Below are 22201 nucleotides of genomic sequence, written 5' to 3' on the forward strand. Positions count from 1 at the left end.
TATTCTTCGTTCTAGTAAATTAGTTAAATGCGTTTTTCTCAGAGATCGTTTAACGTAGAAAAGCAGTTAAAATTTGGAACAGTAGATTTTACTGTCAAGGCGGCTGACGATTCAAATAAAAAAAATAAAGATATAAAATAGTGTAAGAGTATAGTAAACATGCCTATAATGGACGTGGCACCAGTAATGGGATGGTATAGAAGAATCTTTTTAACATAAATATTTATCATGGTTTTTAAACACTGGCAACATTTTACCATAAACAAGAGCCATAGAGATGCTTCAGTTTTACTTTTCATAGATTTTTGTTAGTTTTAAAATTAAACGCGCTATACATCCCATATCTGTCAAAAACACATAGTTTTAATTTGTTCATAATATTGAAACTGTGTCGGCGAGTATCAAAAATACTCCAAATTTTCTCTTAAAAGTCCCATGATTGGCGCCGTTAACATACGCCTTATTAATTGGTTATTTACCAATTTCAGTCCCTAATATAAATATGTATTCAAAAGTACTTATGACAATATAAGAATCCGGCAACAAATATTCCAAAACAGCAATTTCTCCGGCTAGGCCATTAAGCGCCATAACTCAGTTAGTGCCGACTGCAGCCAACGTAATACATAGCGCCGTGCCGGGTAAAGGAAATAGAGAGGCTACGGCTTACAGGCCGGGAAGACGTTGATTCCTGGTTAGGTTCTTTACGAATATGTAAAGTAAGTGTGCACTGCATCTGATTAACTAGCAGCAAAAGTAAGTTAATGCGGCCAAATCTATTTGCGGGTAATTTCGTACAAGAGCACTTTTTTTCAAATGAAGCAGATGGGCTCTATTTTCTAGATAGAAAAAAAAATACGCTTGTGTACGGAATTTTCCACAGACAGATTTGGCCGCATTGACCGCATGTTTTGTATGTTTAATATGTCTGGACTCCGTTTGGTTTGAAGATCTGTTATGAAAACACAAGAAGTTAAAAAATATATTTCTTTCCCAATTCGAAAACAATCTAGGTACCTACTACGAATGCTACAAATAAAGAGTCTGGTAGTTTAGTACGGGATAAATTTCGCAAGATTTTATCTTATCAGCTTGTAATGAATTTCCTTATCAGTGGACACAATCGACCCAATTAACATTTCCACACCTTAGGTGCTTTGTAATTCTGAAGTATAATATGACCCTTTTCACCCTTAGGTTTATATTAATATTCATAGGCAGAGGCACACATTTTCTTTAAGAAACTGACAGGCCAATATGAACGCATACTGACATCAGAATCTTCCATTAATTTTAGGTTATCGTGCGTCTCGCATAAATACATGAACGGACAATAAGTACTGTAGTGGTAAAGTCATCAACTCTAAGTATATGCAACTTTATGTACACTATATAATCGTGCTGAGTACCTAATAGGTACAGTTGAGTTCGAGCCTAACATTTGTTTGATTTACATCCTTCCTAATGCCATACGTATATGTGACAGGACCGAGGATCGAAATGAACGATAACTAAATGACTTCATTACTGATATCAGACTGATATCAGTGTATGTTCTAATTGGCCTGTGAGCTAAGTTTAGGATTAGTTACCTTCATTCAGAAAAAATATTTGTAAATACTTACGATTTTCTTATTCGTAAGTGAGTAAACTCTGCAAGAGTATTTCAATAATGGCCGTGATTAGAGGATAGCGGGGATTTTATTCTTATTTATTGATATATAACAATTAATGTTGATGTGAAAATAAAGCCCTCTAAACTCGAAATAAATGTTACAACATTTGAATTTATTTTTAATAATTATTACAAAAGTATATGTTAGTACATTATGCACTATCGTCAAATGCTTTAAGAAATATTACCTGCCATGAACACGAACTACTTGAAACCACTTGGCTGAAAGTGTGCAAAAAGATCTTCAACATTTCCCCGTTACAAAAACCAACAAATATCTTTGATTTACAAGCTGTTTGTGGCACCACATAACTCACGTTAATGGCGTCGGTATCGCTGAACCAGGAACTGCCATAAACCGGATTTATATCGAGGATTGCGAAGATATGAAGAAAAACTTCATGTTGTTAACACAGAATTTGTATGATGCTTGCCTGCATCAAACATATTCGTTGGGCAACACGGAACAAAATGTTATTACTACTTTCGAACCCGCTTAATACTATTAGCATAATATAGGATCTGTTCAGTTCTCGATAAAACGCTAGAGTGAGACCATGATAAGTTGGCAGCGATTTTGATAGCCCAGACGGTGCACGGGTCATGTTAAACGTCAAACTTTTATGAATTTATGACGTTTACTTGACTCTACATGCGTCAAAATTAAAGACCTTTTGCTTTTGATAATAACATGCTGTCATTAGAGACCGAATATTCTGATAGATGGCGTTGTTATCACTGAATCACATAGTCAGAGTAATATTGTTTACTAGAAGATGTAAAGTTGCCATCAGATATATCGGAGCGGCCAGGGTGATCAAAAATTTAATTTCAATTGAAACTTTAAAAACCTAAACTTTCTCAAAATCTTATTATTGTGCACTGTATGATACGTCATCACGATCAGATGCCACCAGTCATTTGTGCATGATGGATGACTTGATGGAAATCGGGTTAAAAAACGATTGACGCATGTGTTTAGGGGTGCAGATGCGTTTCCAGTAATTAGGTTTAGGTTTTTGGTTAATCTACCGTTGCAATCACTTGAATTTTATAATGTGATAGGTTTGCTATACTTATTATAAAAATTGCATTAGAGTAATAAAATAATAAAAATGTTTATTTATCAGCTCACAAAGGATTTGTAACAATTTCACAGTATGATAACAACATTTAAATTCCTTTTTCCTGAACTAAGTGTGCTTGTTATTACGAGTAGACATTATGTGCTTAAATAACACAAAACAACACATACTCGTAATCATCATGGGCTAATCATGATAGTAAAAAAATATTTATAATAAAAAGTACACGTACTGATCAGAGGTATCAATCAACTAGTGAAATTACAATTTTTCATCTACAAAAAAAAATTGCACGTTAAATATGGTTTGCACATTACTTATAGTTTATTTTTTATTAAATTGAAACCCTCTAAATTCAAATGCACGTACGTTTTAATAGACAGTCACGAATTATTAGTTACTCAATCACATAAAGCACTTCGAAAAGAAACATCAACCAAAACAAACCCAATAAGTGACGTCAAACAATATTTTTGTACGTTCAGTAAGTTTGCTTACTACGGTTACAACATCAACAGCAAAAAGACGAGTCCAGATCTTCCGGCGGCAGAATTCAATATCCGCCCGTGGATATGATTACGCGATTACTTGCTCGTATTGCCCCTGACTTACTCGATTTAAGATATTTGATTATTTAGTGAGGAAGTTGGGGAGGAATGGGGATAGTTTAAATAGTTGCTTGCACTAGAAATTTAAGCAATTGTTGGTGTAAATTTATATTGGTAAAATCAGATTTCAAATATTTATTTATAAAAATACAATACAGTTTACACGTCAAATATCTTATGACTAAAAAGTTTTGGTATACAAATATTTTATAAACAGTAGACTATAATATACCTCGGTGTATTGGTAAGTAAATAATCAAAATTGAGCTGTCTTATACATATAATATAACTATGTAGTAGTTGGAATTTTTAAGGTTTTACGAATTTTACTTAAGAGCTCACTTTATAAACATATATAACTATATGAAGTAGACGGCGTGCGGTTTAACTTTTTTTTTTCTTAGCCTATTTGAGTGTCCTACTGCTGGGCAAAGGTTTCTCCCCCGGTTCTTTTTAACTCCTGACTTTGTCCTTCCTTCTTTATTACGAAGTCAAAATAACTTAGCAATTAATTTATGTAATTATAGTCAAAAAAACTAGTTAACTTTAACAAGGTAATATTGGAAACTTGCCAAGTCAAAATGTTATTTTGTTCTATTAACCTACTACACATTTTTTTATTATTATTAGTAAAACCTAAAGTAAAATCAAACTTGGTTAGCGAAATTCTTAGGTCAAGATCTAGAAATCCTTTTATAAAAGCCATAATCGAATATTTTACACACAGTTCTGCAACGGAGCTAACTCTAAAACTTATTTGCCGGTAACTCGATAAGACAGTCTGGTGGCGCATCTGGTTTTGTGCTTGCTTCTATTTTGTTTCTTGCTCTCGCGTGTTTTCGAACATACTCCATTTCTCATGAGAATTTAGCTCTGTATGAAGCTTTTACTATTACATATTTATTAATAATTTGTTCTTCATATATGTATTTTTATTTTATGAAGACTGGTTATAATGACATCATTTCACCCCAATTTCCTCTAACTTACAGATATGTTTCATTTGTGAAAATAGAATATAATATGGAGTCTATTTTAGTATAACAGCTTTAATAACGAATCTATTTTTCTTGCGTTATTTTAGTTACCTTTTAGCTTTTAAAATAAAGCAAAGGTCTCTCGCTATGTTTTGTATCACAGTCCTATATAAAATCAATAATAGCAGTCTTGATCCAATCTTGAATGTCTTGCCTTTATTGATTGACAACCCTAACTTCAATTGTATCGCTGTCGCCTCTAATTGGTAACGCTATACGTGCAGCGACGTGATCAAAGCGTTACGCGTCCAATAAAACGTCAGGGAGCTGTGACGTCATGTTTATGTTATTGTAGGGCTGGCGATTCTTAGGTTACAATGATCTCAAATGCAATTCCGAAGTGTCAAGTAGAAATGTAATTTGGAAATTCAAATTATTATTTATAAAGTATACGGCAATTCAACAATGCATCAACTTGGAACGATAGTTATAAATGATATTATGTCAACTCTATAACAAACTAATCATAGTTTTTTTTTTATGATTTCCTCTTAGGTACACCATAATTTTATTATGCCACTGTCAGTCTAGCCGGCTCATCTGCCTCTATTCACATTTTGCGACTGCGAACTGGCAAATGTTTTACCCATATGTTTCCAAAAAGCCCGTCATCTATATTTACCAACAATCTATTTTTGCAACCACACCCCTCTCTTTTTCCAAACGTTTAAAAGTTATCCTAACAACCGAATGATATGGTTGATTTTACAATGTCAGGATAGAATGAGATGCGAGGTTTTGAAATTAATACAAATATTTACAGTACTGGCTAGTTCATGCATCATGCAGCATAAGTCGAATGAATTGCACCAGCGCTTTCATTCATAACGGCTTCCAAGCCTTATGAAAACCAAAATAAGTTTGAACTCTTTTCTTGTAACAATAACATGTAACTCAGGGTCACATTACACTGGTATATTTTGGTTTTGAGATAGGTAGCTATGGGAATGAATGACAGCAAATAGAAGGGTGCTTTTAGCGGGAATATGCGGATTTTCTTTAGATTTAAAAGAATATAAGAGACTATAATAATCTTGTGAGATATGGCCTTTCTTTAATTTTTTATTATTGGATTAGATTTATTGTTGAGTTCATGTATATTTGATTAATGATAACGAAATAGAGTAATATGTTTACCCAAAAAGTTAGACTTAAGCTACTATTTGATTTTTTTATTGAAAACGTCTACTGAAACTTAAATATTGTATGCAAATGATGACGTGACTTTTAGTCACATCTGTTATTTACGTACAGTTTTACAAGCTTTTATAATTGCCCTGTTAGTATCTAGGTATGTATGTTAGTTAGTGAGTCCCGTTTTCCGATTAGAATAGAATAGAAAGATATTTTTTCGTAAAAACCTTAGACCCAGACCAAGATAAGTTAGCAGCGATTTTAATAGCCCAAACGGTGCAAGTGTCAAGTAGAACCCATAATTTCATAGAAGATTGACGTTTAAAATAACCCGTGCACCGTCTGGGCTATCAAAATCGCTGCCAACTCATCTTGGTCTGACTCTACATACGGCGCCACTTCAGTTACAAAAAAGAACTTACTAAACACTTAAAACTAGATTCTTAAAATAATATGTTACACAAAAATAGACAGCACGTAAAAGAAATATTGGCGCTGCTATATGGCTACGAAGGGTCACCACTTAGCATGTATTATGCTTCGGTAATAAATGCGTTGCTGGTCTTCGATTGGGCTGAAATTTTGCATACATGGAGCCGATCTCATGGAGACGGGAGGTGACCATGGGAACTCTGTGATAAAACAACGCAAACTAATTGTGTTTGGGGCATTTAGAATAGCAATGAGTAGTAGTCGTAGTAATCTTAAAAAAACATATCAAAAGTAAAATACAACTAGTAAAAAGTACAAAGTATATGTGTATTAGTTGCCTGTGGAAAAAAGTCAGCGATAAAAACTTTTACCAAAAATGAAGTTTATGCCAAAAACTTATTACTTGTCGATTCGGGATTTCAATTAACGTTCCATTATTTGATCAAAGTCTGTTTTTACCGAAATAGTCATGTGAATTGAATATGGAAAGGATATTATCTATTTTATATCGTAGACTGAATTAGGAACATGTTTTATTCGCATTCGATTGATCGATGCGGGAATGCAGTGTCATTGACCTATTCCATTATTGCATTAGCAGTAAGCTTATTCTATACTTAACTATTTAACGTATGTCATTTTTTTTTTTTTTGTGTTTCACTCGTGGTCATATTTGTTTAATCTTTCTTCTTCCTTGGAATCTTTCGCTTGCTCGGGTATTAATATTAGCACGAGCGGTTAAACAACAACTTTGCCCCCTTGTAAAACAAATAACTATTACCATTAATTTATCTTTTACACTACCATAATAATTATTTATTCGGTATATGAAATAACAACTTTGATTTTAAGTTCATAAGAAAAATGCGGTAGGTAAAAGTCCCGGAAAATACTTTACTGTAGACAATTTGTTCCAAGCAAGTGCCATTTGTAAAAGGGAATTTATCGTCACACCAATCTGCTATTAGAGCGCACTCTATTGATAGTTCCCTACTTCGACATGTCAAACTGACAGCTCCTCGTGTCATATTATTTATCCCCTAAATGTCTGCCATTTCCGTCAGAAAGCATCTTCATCTCAATCGAATCAAATGCTGCGATCATTTTTCCCTCTTTTTTTCCGTTTTTTCCCTAATAACACTATTAGAGGAATTGCTGATGCTTGGAAAAAAATCCAATAGACTTGACGCCATTTCGGTGTCCAGAAAGGTGTACTTTTTTTATTTAATTCTGCAAATCCACCCTTGTTTTTGTGAGGTGATGCCGATGGGGTCCAAACGGTAGAGTATAGGCGGGTAAATTTTATTTTACCGATGGTGGTTAACAACAAGTGTACGGTCTCGGTGCGATGCGGTTTTGTTAGTAAGATGGCGATATAAATTATTGGCATAAACCCACTTATTGAAGATTCTTGTAGACGTCTGTATAAGTTGCTTCAGAATAATATGAAACTAACATAATTTACCTACATCTTAGTACTTATAGATATCTGCAGAATTTTTAATTAGGTAGGTCTGACTATTAGACGTTATAGGGAAAATTTAAATGTCATTTTCTCATCAAGCGAAATGTAAATTTCTTTCAGAAATAAAGTTCCTCAAACCTAAAATGATATAACCAACAAAAAATTACAATAATTAATGCCATGTTTTTGAGGTTGCATCCTTTTCAGTAAATGAAGGCTAATTTTTAGCTATTAAAAATAATAGGTGCTTTGAAATAATTGTATTCCTATTATCTCATGACTTAGACCACACCCCCACTAGAGGGTAGTGGAAATCAATACTCGACAACTGTCGGTTTGAAATGTTTACGCGAAAATTATTCAATTAATCCGCCAAAGGGCACTTGTGAGCTTTTTAATAAACAACTTGTTTGTACAACTTTTGTTTACCGATAAATTATACCACAACATTGATCAAGCATTCATGATGTTTCAAGATAAACAATTTTCAAATTTGAATTTAGAACGTAAACTTTCTACTGTTTCAGACATTCAATGTATTTATAAAAATTATAAATAAAGATTGATTTCCTTTCCTAAATAATTATATTGAATAAGTAATAGTACATTAAGATACAAGTGCGAAAAATAGAAAATTCGTAATGAGTGACGATAAATTTGCGTTGACACAAGCTGCGAATTACCTAATCGCACATGTATTGTACAACGTTTTATGTCCCTTAAAATTTTCGATATAGTTACGTGATATACTAATTATCGCACTAGCACGGTAAAATAGCACCATATGTACTGTAAATATTTTAATGCAAACGAATTGTACGTTGTGAAGTAGGCGATGATTTGCTTATAAATCGTCTGGAAAATTTCTCGATGGAAAAGACGCGAATTTTTAAATTTATATGGTACATTACCCTCTCGCAAATTCATATTATCAAATTTGCTACCTTTTCCACTTAGAAATTGGTTTGACGGATTATTCTGTAAAGAGAAACCATTAATAACTAAGAAATAAACATTCATGCTTAACCCTTATTTTAAATGCCCTTACCGGGATTCAAACCCCAAGACAACCTCCAGCTGAGTGAACAGGGTCACTTTCATATTTTAATATGATAGTATTTACATTGCATTACACTGAGTCTCAAGTAATGTCAAAAGCAATATCAAACCAATCAGATGTTTCAAGTTGTCACTCAGCGTTGCAAACTTAATGCCAGCATTTTTCAAAAAATATTTTGCAATGTTGGTAGCGCTGTCATTTTATTTCAAAGTAAATGAATCCAGAGACAAAACGTGCACAAGTCGTTCCTCTCTGCGAGTTTCTTATTATATTATGTTTTCCTCATTTTCTTTATTGCGTATAATGTAGACGTAAAAAGTCGCAATGAAACACTTGTTTAGATTATTGCGTGTCAATATAACGTTTTTGTCCGACTTTTTGAGAATGAAGACTTAATAATCAAAACATTTTGAGCTATAGATGTAATTTATGATTTACCTGGTAGCAAATATCACTGGCAGTACAGCGCGGTAATGCGGTAAGTATTTTTGGAATTTTTGCGCCGGGTACGTGTCGTCTCGGGAATTAATGGGTGTCCCCGTGAGTAGTGTTAGGTTTTTGGACAAATCTTGCGGATATTATCTTTTATCATTTATGACTACTAGACGACCGGTTTGGCCTAGTGGGTAATGACCCTGCCTACGAAGCTGATGGTCCCGGGTTCAAATCCTGGTAAGGGCATGTATTCGTGTGATGAGCATGGATATTTGTTCCTGAGTCATGGGTGTTTTCTATGTATTTAAGTATTTATAAATCTTTATATATTATATATATCGTTGTCTAAGTACTCTCAACACAAGCCTTATTGAGCTTACTGTGGGACTTAGTCAATTTGTGTAATAATGTCCTATAATATTTATTTATTTATTTATGACGAAGTCTGTGGCGGATTATCAATTTATCACTAATGTAGATTGGACGAAGTTTGTTGCGGATTCTGTTTATTACCTATGCTTTTGACGAAGCCTGTGCATTGGATTTAGATGATGGTTGTGGTTTCAATTTAATTTTATTTAATAAACGAAACGATATATGAATGTAATAAAAGAGGTAAAGTCGTCGCTACATTTGGGGCAGTAAATTCAAAGTCGTGAGGATGTTAATAATTTTATTTTAATTTATAATCACATTGTTATTGCTGTGTAATTTAAATAAGCAATACAAAAAAGTGAAGTACTCGTGCGTCGCGAAAACAAAAAATAATTTAATAAATATAGTTCGTGTCATCCACGATGACGCGCAGATTTGTCAAATCTAACCTTTAATAACATGGCATTATGAGTCAAGACACGATCTATAAGCTCCTGCTCATTGTAAATAGAGATTTAGGCAATAGCTAGTTTAATGCCAATTGGGCTTTTTTTGGGAAATGTTACATGTACGGTCACGTCTGAAAATATTCAAAAAAATTCAAAATTCAAAAACTTATTCTGCAAGTAGGCCTCAAGGGCTCTTTTACAAGTCAATACAACATTTATAGTAACATCATATAGTGACATGAAAAATACATAACAACATTTATAAATACAACAGCCAATACCTGGGCAAACATTACATTATAATAATCTTAAAATAAATAATTAATACAATACAATAGAGATGTATAGTCTCTATGGTTAAATTAATTAATTAATATAATTATTGATACGAAAAAAGTGCCAAAAATATGTACACACGACTTTATTGCCCATATATTAAGGTAGTGTATACATATTTTTGACACATTTTTCGTCGATATTATCAGACGTGACTGTACATACCTACTACTACTTATACAAGAAGATTCCAAGAAAGGTATAAAAACATAGGCCACAGCATAATTAGAAATCATTTCATTATCAACCCAGCATTCACCTCCACAGACCTCGGCCGTAGATCACAGGAGACAGTTTTATAGGCTAGCTCATGTGGACCAGTGGACGCCAGTGGACCCTTCCGCAGTTAAGATTCAGTACTTTGACTTTAAATTATTAAATTTTGTCTGATTTAGGATTTATAAGAAAACTTCGGAGAGTTACAGTTTTAAATGTAAGTTTATGCAGACTAATGAATATTGATGAGTTACTATAATTGTTACAATTGAAGCCCACCGCAATCCTGTGAATTAATATGATGAGAGCGGTACCGACGTTACATCGCGACTTTTTATGACTGATATTAAATTATTTATTGAATTATGACGTAAACGGCGTAAAAATAACATAACGTAAGTCACATACTGATATTCACGTTAAATATTGTATAATATAGATTACGCTATGTACCTTAAAATATGTAATGATTAGTTTCTATTAAAAAGAAATAAATCGAACAAAAAAACTTTTTTATTAAAAATGTAAAAAAAGCTCACCCACTCTCCTTTTCCAGGTCCGAGTTTGTAATTATTTATAAGCTTAAAAGTTTATTATCTGATCTGCGCTAAAAAAAGCCTAAAAACCAAAAAAATTGCAAGGCAGTTAGTCATCCGTGGTATTTATATGATTATACAATACAATGTTTACTAAAGTGATGCCAGTCTAGGTACTGTTATATGTTGACTGTAACCATTCTGACTGTGAACGTAGGAAGATTTATATTGGTCCCCAATTGTTATCAGGTTCAGGAAAATTGTAGGAGTCTGGTTTCAGCAGCAGAGGGGTTAAATTGCTGGATTTGTAGTTATTAATAGGGTTGTAGAAATTACGGTCGAGAAACGAAAAATACTTTAGCGCTTTTTTTCAGTAAATTCAATAGTTCAAATTAGTTATAACGTTATTGTTGCTTGCTGGTTAAAAAATACCTAATGGTTCAAAGGGTTGGAGCTTCAGAGATAATTTAAAAACAGGTACATACAAAAACACCTACATTACGCTCTGTTATTTAATATTAAGGTTAAAAGTTCCATTACTATAGTTTTACCACAATCATCCAATTGCTTATATACCTACATATTAGTAGCGCAACTCCAAAGCAAACGTTTGGCATCAATAATTGGCATTGTCTCGCTAGGGTTGTTAAGACAAAAAAATAAAGCCTTTGTATCTGAATAATTTGTCCAAGACACACAGCCTATTACGTTGCGGTCATTTGCGGAACCTAACCTAACCTAACAGTAACACAGTTATATTTTTGCCACAATCATCCAATTTCCTATTAACAGTAACTCCAAAGCAAACGTTTGACATCAATAATTGGCATTGTCTCACTAGGATTGTTTACAACTAAAAAAGCCTATGGCCTTTCTATCAGAATATTTTTCCAATACACAACCAATTACGTTAAGGGTATTTGCAGAACCTAGCCTTACAGTTAAAACAGCCATAGTTTTGCCACAATCATCCAATTTTCTATAAACAGTAACTCCAAAGCAAACATTTGACATCAATAATTGGCGTTGTCTCACTAGGATTGTTTACAACTAAAAAAGCCTATGGCCTTTCTATCAGAATATTTTTCCAATACACAACCAATTACGTTAAGGGTATTTGCAGAATCTAACCTTACAGTTAAAGCAGCCATAGTTTTGCCACAATCATCCAATTTTCTATAAACAGTAGCTCCAAAGCAAACGTTTGGCATCAATAATTGGCATTTTCTCACTAGGATTGTTTACAACTAAAAAAGCCTATGGCCTTTCTATCAGAATATTTTTCCAATACACAACCAATTACGTTAAGGGTATTTGCAGAACCTAGCCTTACAGTTAAAACAGCCATGGTTTTGCCACAATCATCCAATTTTCTATAAACAGTAGCTCCAAAGCAAACGTTTGGCATCAATAATTGGCATTGTCTCACTAGGATTATTTACTACTAAAAAAGCCTATGGCCTTTCTATCAGAATATTTTTCCAATACACAACCAATTACGTTAAGGGTATTTGCAGAACCTTACAGTTAAAACAGCCATAGTTTTGCCACAATCATCCAATTTTCTATAAACAGGAGCTCCAAAGCAAACGTTTGGCATCAATAATTGGCGTTGTCTCGGTAGGGTTGTTAAAAACGGGCAGCGGACCGTGCCGTCTCGCAGCCCTTGTTTAAGCCACTCCGGATTACGGAGGGACAGCAGGGTACCACTGTTTTAGGTTACCGTACAATACTGTACACAAAATATTGTAGACAATATTCGGTCTAAGAGCTTAATTCTATATCAGTTTGGGTAGTGGAGACGAATAAAATATATGTGAAGAAAAATTAAGTGCTTAAAATAATAAGTGAACATCTTTTCTAACTTTTATTTTTCCTCGACGGTCAAAGTAGGATCACTTTGGCATGAAATACTGTACAAATATATACTTGACTGACTGTTATTTAATTCCATATAAGTACATATTAACAAACCTTTTATACCTGTAATGTTCCGCAAAAAATACAAATTATAGTATTTGTTTGGTGTATTCCCTCTTGTCCCAGCCGGGTACAGATGGGAATAGGCGATTCATATAAATAATTCTCATCTGTCCCCGCCTCATGTATGGTAGTGGTCACGCGGGGCGAGGACAAATAGGAATACACTATATTTTTACTGATATCGAAGATGAGTGATCACTTAGTACATCCCCAAAAATCCATATCTGATCATACCATTAGTGACAGACATCGTAAAAAAACTAATACGATATTAAAACTCCCATAACAGGACTAATGGTAAGCCTAAGTAACTTTACAACACCTATAAAACCTTACCTAGTCAAAGATGCATATGACTCATAATCATAACCAACCACAACACGAAAACTGCATTACGTTGCATCCACCATCAAAACAACCCCTGCATTAATTTGCACACCGTACCTTAGGGATTATAGCCCTAGTCTTGGGATAGTTTTCTGTCCCTAAAACCTGTTTGAAGAGGATTTAGCTGTCAATTGAATGTTTTGTACTAGGTAGTTGGTATTTGTTTTTGAGAGGATACTCGTAAGTAGAGATGTGGTATACGTATGAGGAAATAAATAATTAATGTTTTGTTTATGGATTACCGCTGTTAGACAAGGAGTTTTGTATATATGTGAGGCGGATCTTAAAATTCGCTTACGAGTATCCTCTCAAAAATTCTGCTCACCATCAGGCAGACCGTATGCTTGTTTGCCACTGAAAAAGTATAAAAAAAAGCTCGTGATTCTAAGCAGAATTTTCAGAGTGCACATTTATAATAGTACCCTTATTTAAAGAAACGCTCAGTAATGGAAAAATAGTTGCCAGAGCTCAACGATGGTGCGGAGTCTTAGGGTCGCATGTAACTCTTCTGGGGTTGAAGGCGTACATAAGCTAAGCAAATATATATATATATATATATATATAAATCTTAAGTAATTTTATAAGGTGTATTCGGTTAAATCCAAATGGAAAAAAATCACTAAAAAAGCGGCGGATACTTCCGAAAAGGGACGTTTCCCGTATCTCGTATCCCTTTGTAATAAGACAACGGGATACCAATGATTTTAAAATGATTTTCGGGATTATTCAATTTCCAAAATTACCTTACATCCATACCGTACACTCTGCAACAGATTACGTAACTTTTGTGGCTACAGATAGTTACCTAATGTAGCAGTTAATACTTGGATACGTGGATACGTTGTTCTAAAAAAAGTAACTGCGGTGTGGATGCACCTTTAGGCCGCTATAACTAGCTGGCTAGCTGATTAACCAATTATCTGAAATGTCTGACAGTTGCTGTTGATTTGAAATCATCGGATAAGCATCCAAACAGTCAATATCAACTGATTTCTGCTGTTGGATTTAGGCATGTGTTTGTGTTGGATGTAGCCCGCTAAAGTCTGGTATTTCAGACAAATTATACATCCAGCTTGTTTAATTTCATATTATATACAAGCACCATATTGATATACTACAATACAAGTGTGACATTATCAACATCAAACATTTATTCAGCAAATAGGCCACAAGGGCACTTTTACATGTTTTTTTTACAAGCTTTAAAAATTACCAAAAATTAAAAAATACAATTACAACTATGCAATCAATGAATATTAGATACTTTATTAGAGATGTATACATTCGTCCAATGTCGCCCCAATGCGAAGGCCAGCCACACCCGCATGCCACACTCACCTATATTGACCAAGTTGATCAGTAATCCCAAAACCTGAATCAAGCTAATCGATTTAAGCAAAAGTCTTTACTTACAAACATACGAAAAATGCGCTCCCAATTCGCAAATACATGTTGACTTCTTTTCGTAAACACAAACAAGACACATTATATTACATATTATAACAAAAACAAAGAAAGTATAAAGTGCCACGAAATGGCCTCATATTGCTGGTGGTTTCCAGCGCTGATCTTCGATGAAACCATCAAGTGAGAAAAATCACGAAAGGTAACAGACAAGAAGGAGAAAGACATAAAATAATATAGAGTGAACAAATTGAAAAATAGATAAAAGATAACGACTAAATTAAGTAAAGATTATTTATATATCAAGCATCGTACACAGAACACTGCATCGGTCCGGTCCAATCATACCTTGGCTAAACATTACAGCTGCATACGCAACAAGCGCCAACGGTAGCTACACGAACTAAAAGGCAATGGCAGACCAGACCAATATCGAGCGTCCATTAGATTAATTTTACAAGATTACATCATACAATATAGATTCCACTTTTAAAACAAAACACCGATGGCCGGTGCAAATTCTCTTCACAATCGTACATCCTGATTGAAAATCCATGAGCTAGCATTAATTAAGCTTACTACGAACTGGACGGTTATATGCAGCATCGAACTATCCAATAAAAATAACCTGAGTAGCCGAAGTGAAAGACACGTTAATCATCAAACAGAATCCCATTCGTGTTACCAGATTAGTCTCCGCTCTGTTACAAAGAATGACAGTCGAATTTTCGTGTTTTTATTGCTTGACACATAAAGCATAATACCATCCAATCCACAGGATACCTGTCAGAACCGCTGAACTGAACGAATTTCTGAGAAACATCGCTGCAAATCCGGACTGAAAGCATTTCGTGGGACTCCTTTTGGTGAAGAGCTTATTTACGGAATTCACGAAACAAAGAGATGTATCTACGGATCGAAAACGGACATACTTAATTTGTTTACTTTCCCGATATACTTTGTACTCCGTGGAGTTAATTAAACTTGTAATTATGGGAATAAAAAAACTATTTCTAAAGTTCGAAGAATGATTTACATTTCTATTTTCGATTTTGTTATTTGATACACAGTTGTTTATTAAAAGATTAAGAGGATTCCGCTTGTAATATCATCATTTTTTTAATCATCTATATATGTAGTTTATGTATTATTTTATATACTCTTAGATGTATCTAACTACCACAAAGGATTGTTTAATGAACAACCTTAAATGAAACTCATTTTGAAAACACAGTGAATTCCGATCGTGGTTAGTTATATAATTACTAGCTTTTGCCCGCGGGTTCGTCTGCTTAGTAAGTAACACGTCTTTTAGATAATATTTCAGGCACCTAAATCCAGCCCTGGCAAACGGCAACACGTTATCGCCTCGAGCCTCGGTATATTTTAGAATCGCGCACTTTGGAATAAAAACTTCGCAAGTAAATTCGCAAATTATTACCTGTTAAGTATTATGTCAGCAGTTTATATTATTGTGTTCATTTTGTTATTACTGTTCCCTCCAATAAAAATGACGTGTATTTTGCATTACTATTAACGCTCAGTACAGTCAGCTGCGAAAATATGTATCGAGAGAATCGTCTCATAAATATGGTACTACGCTCTTATTACACTGGAATACGATGCTATGGGACATATTTTTGAGTAAGTTTTGTACACCCATATTTTTACACTTGACTGTACCCTATAAATGAGTGTGAGTGATAAGTGAAACGTAATATTTCTTTTGAAATAAATTAAATTATCTATAACCCGAATTTGGGCACATTTTTTTTTATTCAATCTGCTTATTTGAGAGACAACTGTAATGCCTACATAAAGTGTACATATTTTCGCTTTTATAATATTAGCATGAGAAAAGTTTTTGAGAACAATAATAACTGCATCAATAAATTGCTCTGATATTTAGATTAAGATGATATTTGTAAAATTTGACGATTTAAAAGTGCTTGTTGCTAGGCCTATTTGAATAAAGAATATATTGACTTTGACTTTGCCTTATGAATTTGCAGGGATTTTGATATGGAGTGTGGAATTAAGAGGAGTGGCATCTCTTATGGTAGAACTGTTGCAAAAGTGTCCAGCTGTCAGCTATAAATAATAGTTCCAAATCTCTACAGAGTAGCGCTAGAGTAGCTAAGAACCTAGGCGTTATTGACGGAGTGAATTGCGCTGTCTATGATTTGATTTTTTTGTTCAAGTACTCTAGGTATTGTAGCGCCACCTATTTAAAGTTTTTTGATGACACTTTTTGGTACATGGAGATTTCGTTCCGTAGATTTTGATGTAAGTTCAAATAAGAGTGATGTAGAAATGATGTATTTGCGAAGTACGAATATACCTCATTGTATTTATTTTGTCCCGTACTACATAGTTGCCATATGACGTACAGACTAAGTAATAGTGTCTCAACCCTAGGATCAGGAGCCTTGTCACCCGACACGGAAGCCCTATTTAACTCAGTCAAGAGGTCACTGAATCATTTGCATGCTAGCGTCTCTATAATCTTCTGTCTGTGTTGAAACTGAGTGCACTTGAGATCTGGGTATCGTTGTCATGCGGCCCGATTCGAAGAATGAGATACGATAACGATAAGTTCTGGTTTAGATAAGTTATCATCTAGGCATCGTTTGTATGTCGTATAATTGACAGAAGCAGCTCGATTCGGGCAACGAATGTCACTTTGACGTTAGAAATATCGTAGATAGATCTTATTGGGATCACAGCAGAATCAAAATAAACGTCCATTTTGACATGTCGTTGAGTTATCGATCTTTTAAAGATCTTTCCAACATCTTAAACGCGTCTTAATCATTTTTCGAATCGGGCCGATGGTCTTTAATTCGAAAGACGTAGTAAGAAAAAATCAGAAGGGAAGAAAGACCAACAAAAGTTTGAAACCGCAAGGCTGATTTTAGAGCTGTAAATTACTATATTTTTTCTCAAAAAAGGAAGGAAATGTTGACTTTGCCGGTTAAAAAATAGGTCGCGAAGGCGCAGTTAGTAAAAACATTGCAGTACAGATTTTAGGACTTCTTCAATGTTGCATACAAATTTCATTACCTGTACCCCTAGTGTAAATTTAGTCGATAGCGAAACGTGACGTACGCGTTTGCGTTAAGTCTCATTTTGTATTGTTTTTTGAACAGCGCGCCAAGCGGGACGTTTTGGAAAGTCAAAAATCTCATACAAAATGACACTTAACGCAAACGCGTACGTCACGTTTCGCTGTCGAAAATATTTACACTAGGGGTACTGTATGTCGTTTAAAACTTTACAAAAGTTTAAATGGCCATATCCAATGAGGGTACAGGTCCATTAAACAGCCAAACTGATGATCAGTACTTATTATTATAATGTTGGTACCGCGACTTTTAGCTGTCTCAGAAAGTGGCACAAAAATCAAATTTCTTGACTGTATCTATACATGACAGTAATAAGTACCTAATACCTATATCCATTGCCTTAATTAGAAATTGGATTACCAACGTAAATAATAAATGATCATCGAGTAACGAACCTCAACTCAACTTTAATTAAATGTAATGCATATAACATTAATCCTTCCGTTTGACTCAATCCAAATCTACCTATAACTCAACCCAAATGCTAGTATAATTAGTCCTCCGTAAGTTCCAAGTTTCGGTTTAAATTTGCACAGTTCGTATTGGCCGTGTGTAAGCGGGAAATCGCTCACTGCAGCGAACTACATTTGCACAGTTAACGCGTAGATTGGACCACGGTGAGGATATTCTAACTTCTAGCACTTAATTTGGATGTCGAACTGAGCTATCGGTTCCGATAAACGTAACTAGAGAGTTGCCATCTTCGATAAGTTCCGAATATCGCACCAATTCGTCGCTGGGCCTGCAAAAGTCGCTATGTGCATTTTTTCATTTTTTCGTTTTTGGCACCATTTTGAACCTTACGTCAATACTCATATGGTCCAAAAACAGCGATAAGCTAACATTATTATTTCTGGCCATGCTAAAAATAAGCATGTGAAGTTCATACATTAAAAGTGCCTTAGAAAATAGCTAAGTTTCACTAATCACATAACTGTGTCATTGGTATAATACTATTAAAGCAAAATTGTGGCCGATATGTGTACGAATAATTCGCTATGTGCTTTGAAGCACATAGCAAATTATTCGTACTAGTTTGATCGGGTCGTTTGCGCCTGCGATGTGATCTTCGGCACATAGCGACATTTTAGTACAAGTTATGACCTGTCGCACTTCGCGTTAGGATCCGATGAACTGACACATGCGTATTTATTAAAGTAAAGTGTTCATTGATGTTTTGGCGGTTCTTGTGGCAACATCGTTTTAGTTAAGATCGTGATTACCTATTTAATAAGTTAATGTGTTAATGCGAGTAAAGTGTGACGGGGTAAGTAATTTAACTATTTATTTAAGTAAAAGGAAGTGCTGTTAATATTAAATATTACTGATTAGAGTTAAAATGACTACTGGTGGAAATGTTTGGTTTGGTACTGAGTTTTTTCTTTAATTCTCGCTTAATACGGTGGTAATCGGTTTTCATAAATACTTTTTAATAATAAATGTTATTTCCGCGGCCGCATCTGCATGTCAAAGGGTATCAGTTAAGCTTAAGGTGTGTTTAAATGATGTTTGTTTAGAATCATAACTTTTTGGTACTTAACAACTTAACTAACGAATAGTATAAGGCCTGGTAAGAAAATAGGTGATCCAACTGTAACAGACATAAGAGGCCTGCTCTATGTCGACGGCGACGTAAAATACAAGCTCCGTCACTCATATGACTGGACCACTTTACCACAAAGAAGAAATCCCACCTCTGAAGATAAGGAAGCGATAAGACTGTACAACTCTCCTGTTAAAATCGACAATACTAAATTTAACCATTTACAAAGTCTAAAAAAATACATGCACCGAGACTATCATTCTTTCTATGATAATTTACCTCATTAATTCTGATCTCAAGTTATTTAATTTTAATTTTGTAGTAATTATTATTATATCGACGATTTAGTAAGTTTTTTTAAGAAGAAATAAGTTTGAGCTTGTTTTATATTTTGTTTTTAAGGATCTCATTAGGTCTGTTTCTCTTACTTTTGAAGAAGTTCAAATTTAGATATTTTAAGTAAATTTTGAGTAGGTCGATAATGAACATACAGTTCAAGATTACTTTTTTGTTAAGTGCAATTGATAAATTTAATTTAAGGAATGTGGAGAAGACCATTTTTATTTAATTAAATTTTTTTGCCTATTTTATATTCTGTTTTATTAGCTGAGCGTCCTCTTTGCAAAAATAACTATGTGCAATTTGAAGCACAATTCAGACTGCCTCAGCAACAATTTGAAATTGCTATGTACTAATTATGCACATGGAGGTTATTTTGGAACCCAAATATTTGTCGCTATGTGCAAAATTAAGTTTTTTTTTGAAATATAAAATTTGCTTTCCATTATGTAATTTTAAAAATATTCTTAAATTACGTAAAAAATAAAACTCTGTTACCCTTTTTAGGGTTCCGTAGCCAAATGGCATAAAACGGAACCCTTATAGTTTCGCCATGTCCGTCTGTCTGTCTGTCTGTCTGTCTGTCTGTCTGTCTGTCTGTCTGTCTGTCTGTCTGTCCGAGGCTTTGCTCCGTGGTCGTTAGTGCTAGAAAGCTGAAATTTGGCATGGATATATAAATCAATAAAACCGACAAAGTCGTACAATAAAATCTAAAAATTTAATTTTTTTTAGGGTACCTCCCCTACACGTAAAGTGGGGGTGAATTTTTTTTTTTGCTTCAACCCTAGAGTGTGGGGTATCGTTGGAAAGGTCTTACAAAACTAATAGGGGTTTTCAAGAAACATTTTTTGATAAAGTGAATATATTCGGAGATAATCGCTCCGAAAGAAAAAAAAAATGTGTCCCCCCCCCTCTAACTTTTGAACCATAGGTCCAAAAAATATGAAAAAAATCGTGGAAGTAGAGCTTAAGAAAGACATTAAATGAAAACTATAGCGGACATGATCAGTTGAGCTGTTTTTGAGTTATCGCAAAAAGTTTTCCCTTCATAGTAAAAAAGACTTACTTTAATTAGGTACTGATTATGCAAATTTGCTTATTTGTTTAACTCGGGTGAAAGGTACCGTTTCATCCCTTGGTTAACAATTTACTATACTTTAAGCTCTAGTTTAGCTTATTGTGACGGAAGAGTAACTACGGAACCCTACACTGAGCGTGGCCCGACATGCTCTTGGCCGGTTTTTTTTCTTTTTTACTTGCTTTCAATGCATACTGAGAAAACTTGTTTTTTGTTGCTCCTGAAAAATTGGTATAAAACACATAGCGATTTTTGCAGGCCCAGCGACGAATTGTGTTAGTTTAGGATTTATAGGAGAATAATAGGAACAGTTTTCCTGGTAGCTACAGCGGTGGCTTATGCTTGTCGAGGGATTCCTTGAGAAAACACGTTAGGTATCGAAAAAAATTGAAACGAACGTCGGATTTAAGCAACATAATTTGAGCTCGGAAATTCCATATTTTTGAATCCCATTAGTATTAGCATAGAGAAATAAGTAAGCGTAGATTACTCACTCTATACGACTATATGTAATAAGTTCTAAGCGAGTTTCGCGGAAACTTATTTATAATAAGATTTAAGCTTCGTAAGTTTTACCATACCTCCCATTATTACTATTATAGTAAGAATAGCCATGTATGGAATGAGCATTCTAAAGAAGCTTACATAAATACATATTTCTCTATGGTATTTTAGGCACAGAAATAGGCCAAGCAGATGTTTTTAATAAATTTGTTACACAAAAGTAATTTCATTCAGATAACTAGTCACCTAGGCCTATTTGTAAACGCTTTAATAGTAAAAAATATCCTTCGCCACTATGGCTTCGTCCTTTTGCAACAAAAATCTTAACCAAAGCATGCCATATTGGATTTAAGTAAGCAGATTACAGGGGTGACCCTGCAGTGACAAACATAATTGCTTATTGAATTATTTATATCAATAATCCTTATAGAATCTCGCAGTGAGGGTATCTAATATGACTCATGGGGTCCAGTGTTAGTGATTGATTTGAGTTATTGGCAGCGAAAGGTATTATGTTTAAAGCTTATTAAATCGTATCGGTGTTTGGCAGATGTTCTAATGGCATATAGGGAGTGAGTTTCTATTCGATTTGGACTTTGATGTCTGCGTATTCAGCTGCCTAAACACGTACGGTTGAAGCGAAGAAAAATATAAATGTGAACTTGGAGAAAAGTGTTTTTAACGCCAGCTTGCTTTATAGGGCCTTATTTTACACGCTTGAATTAATAACCAAACGCTGCGTTCATGCAACATTTGCATTGTTTTTATTTCTACCTAACTATAAATAGGTATAATTATTGACATAGTTGAAAGAAAATTTCATACTTTTTTGTTCAAATCACGATTAAAAACAGCCCTTTTAACGCACCAATGGCGCGCAATTATTACAATTAACCCTCTAAATACCAATTGCGACTACCAAAACTCACGAAAAGTATGCAAATTTTCTTTTCAACTCCTCCTAATGTTTGACATTGGGCGCAATTTAGGCGGGA

General features: G+C 34.3%; 1 protein-coding gene across 7 annotated transcripts in view; it reads left to right on the top strand.

The window, feature by feature from the left end:
• Positions 1-22201, top strand: part of LOC133521123 (uncharacterized) — a 614754-nt gene that overhangs the window by 346473 nt on the left and 246080 nt on the right. The gene's annotated exons all lie outside the window — the stretch shown is intronic.

This window comes from Cydia pomonella, chromosome 9 (genome assembly GCF_033807575.1).
Source record: "Cydia pomonella isolate Wapato2018A chromosome 9, ilCydPomo1, whole genome shotgun sequence".
NCBI classification, from domain to species: Eukaryota; Metazoa; Arthropoda; class Insecta; order Lepidoptera; family Tortricidae; genus Cydia; species Cydia pomonella.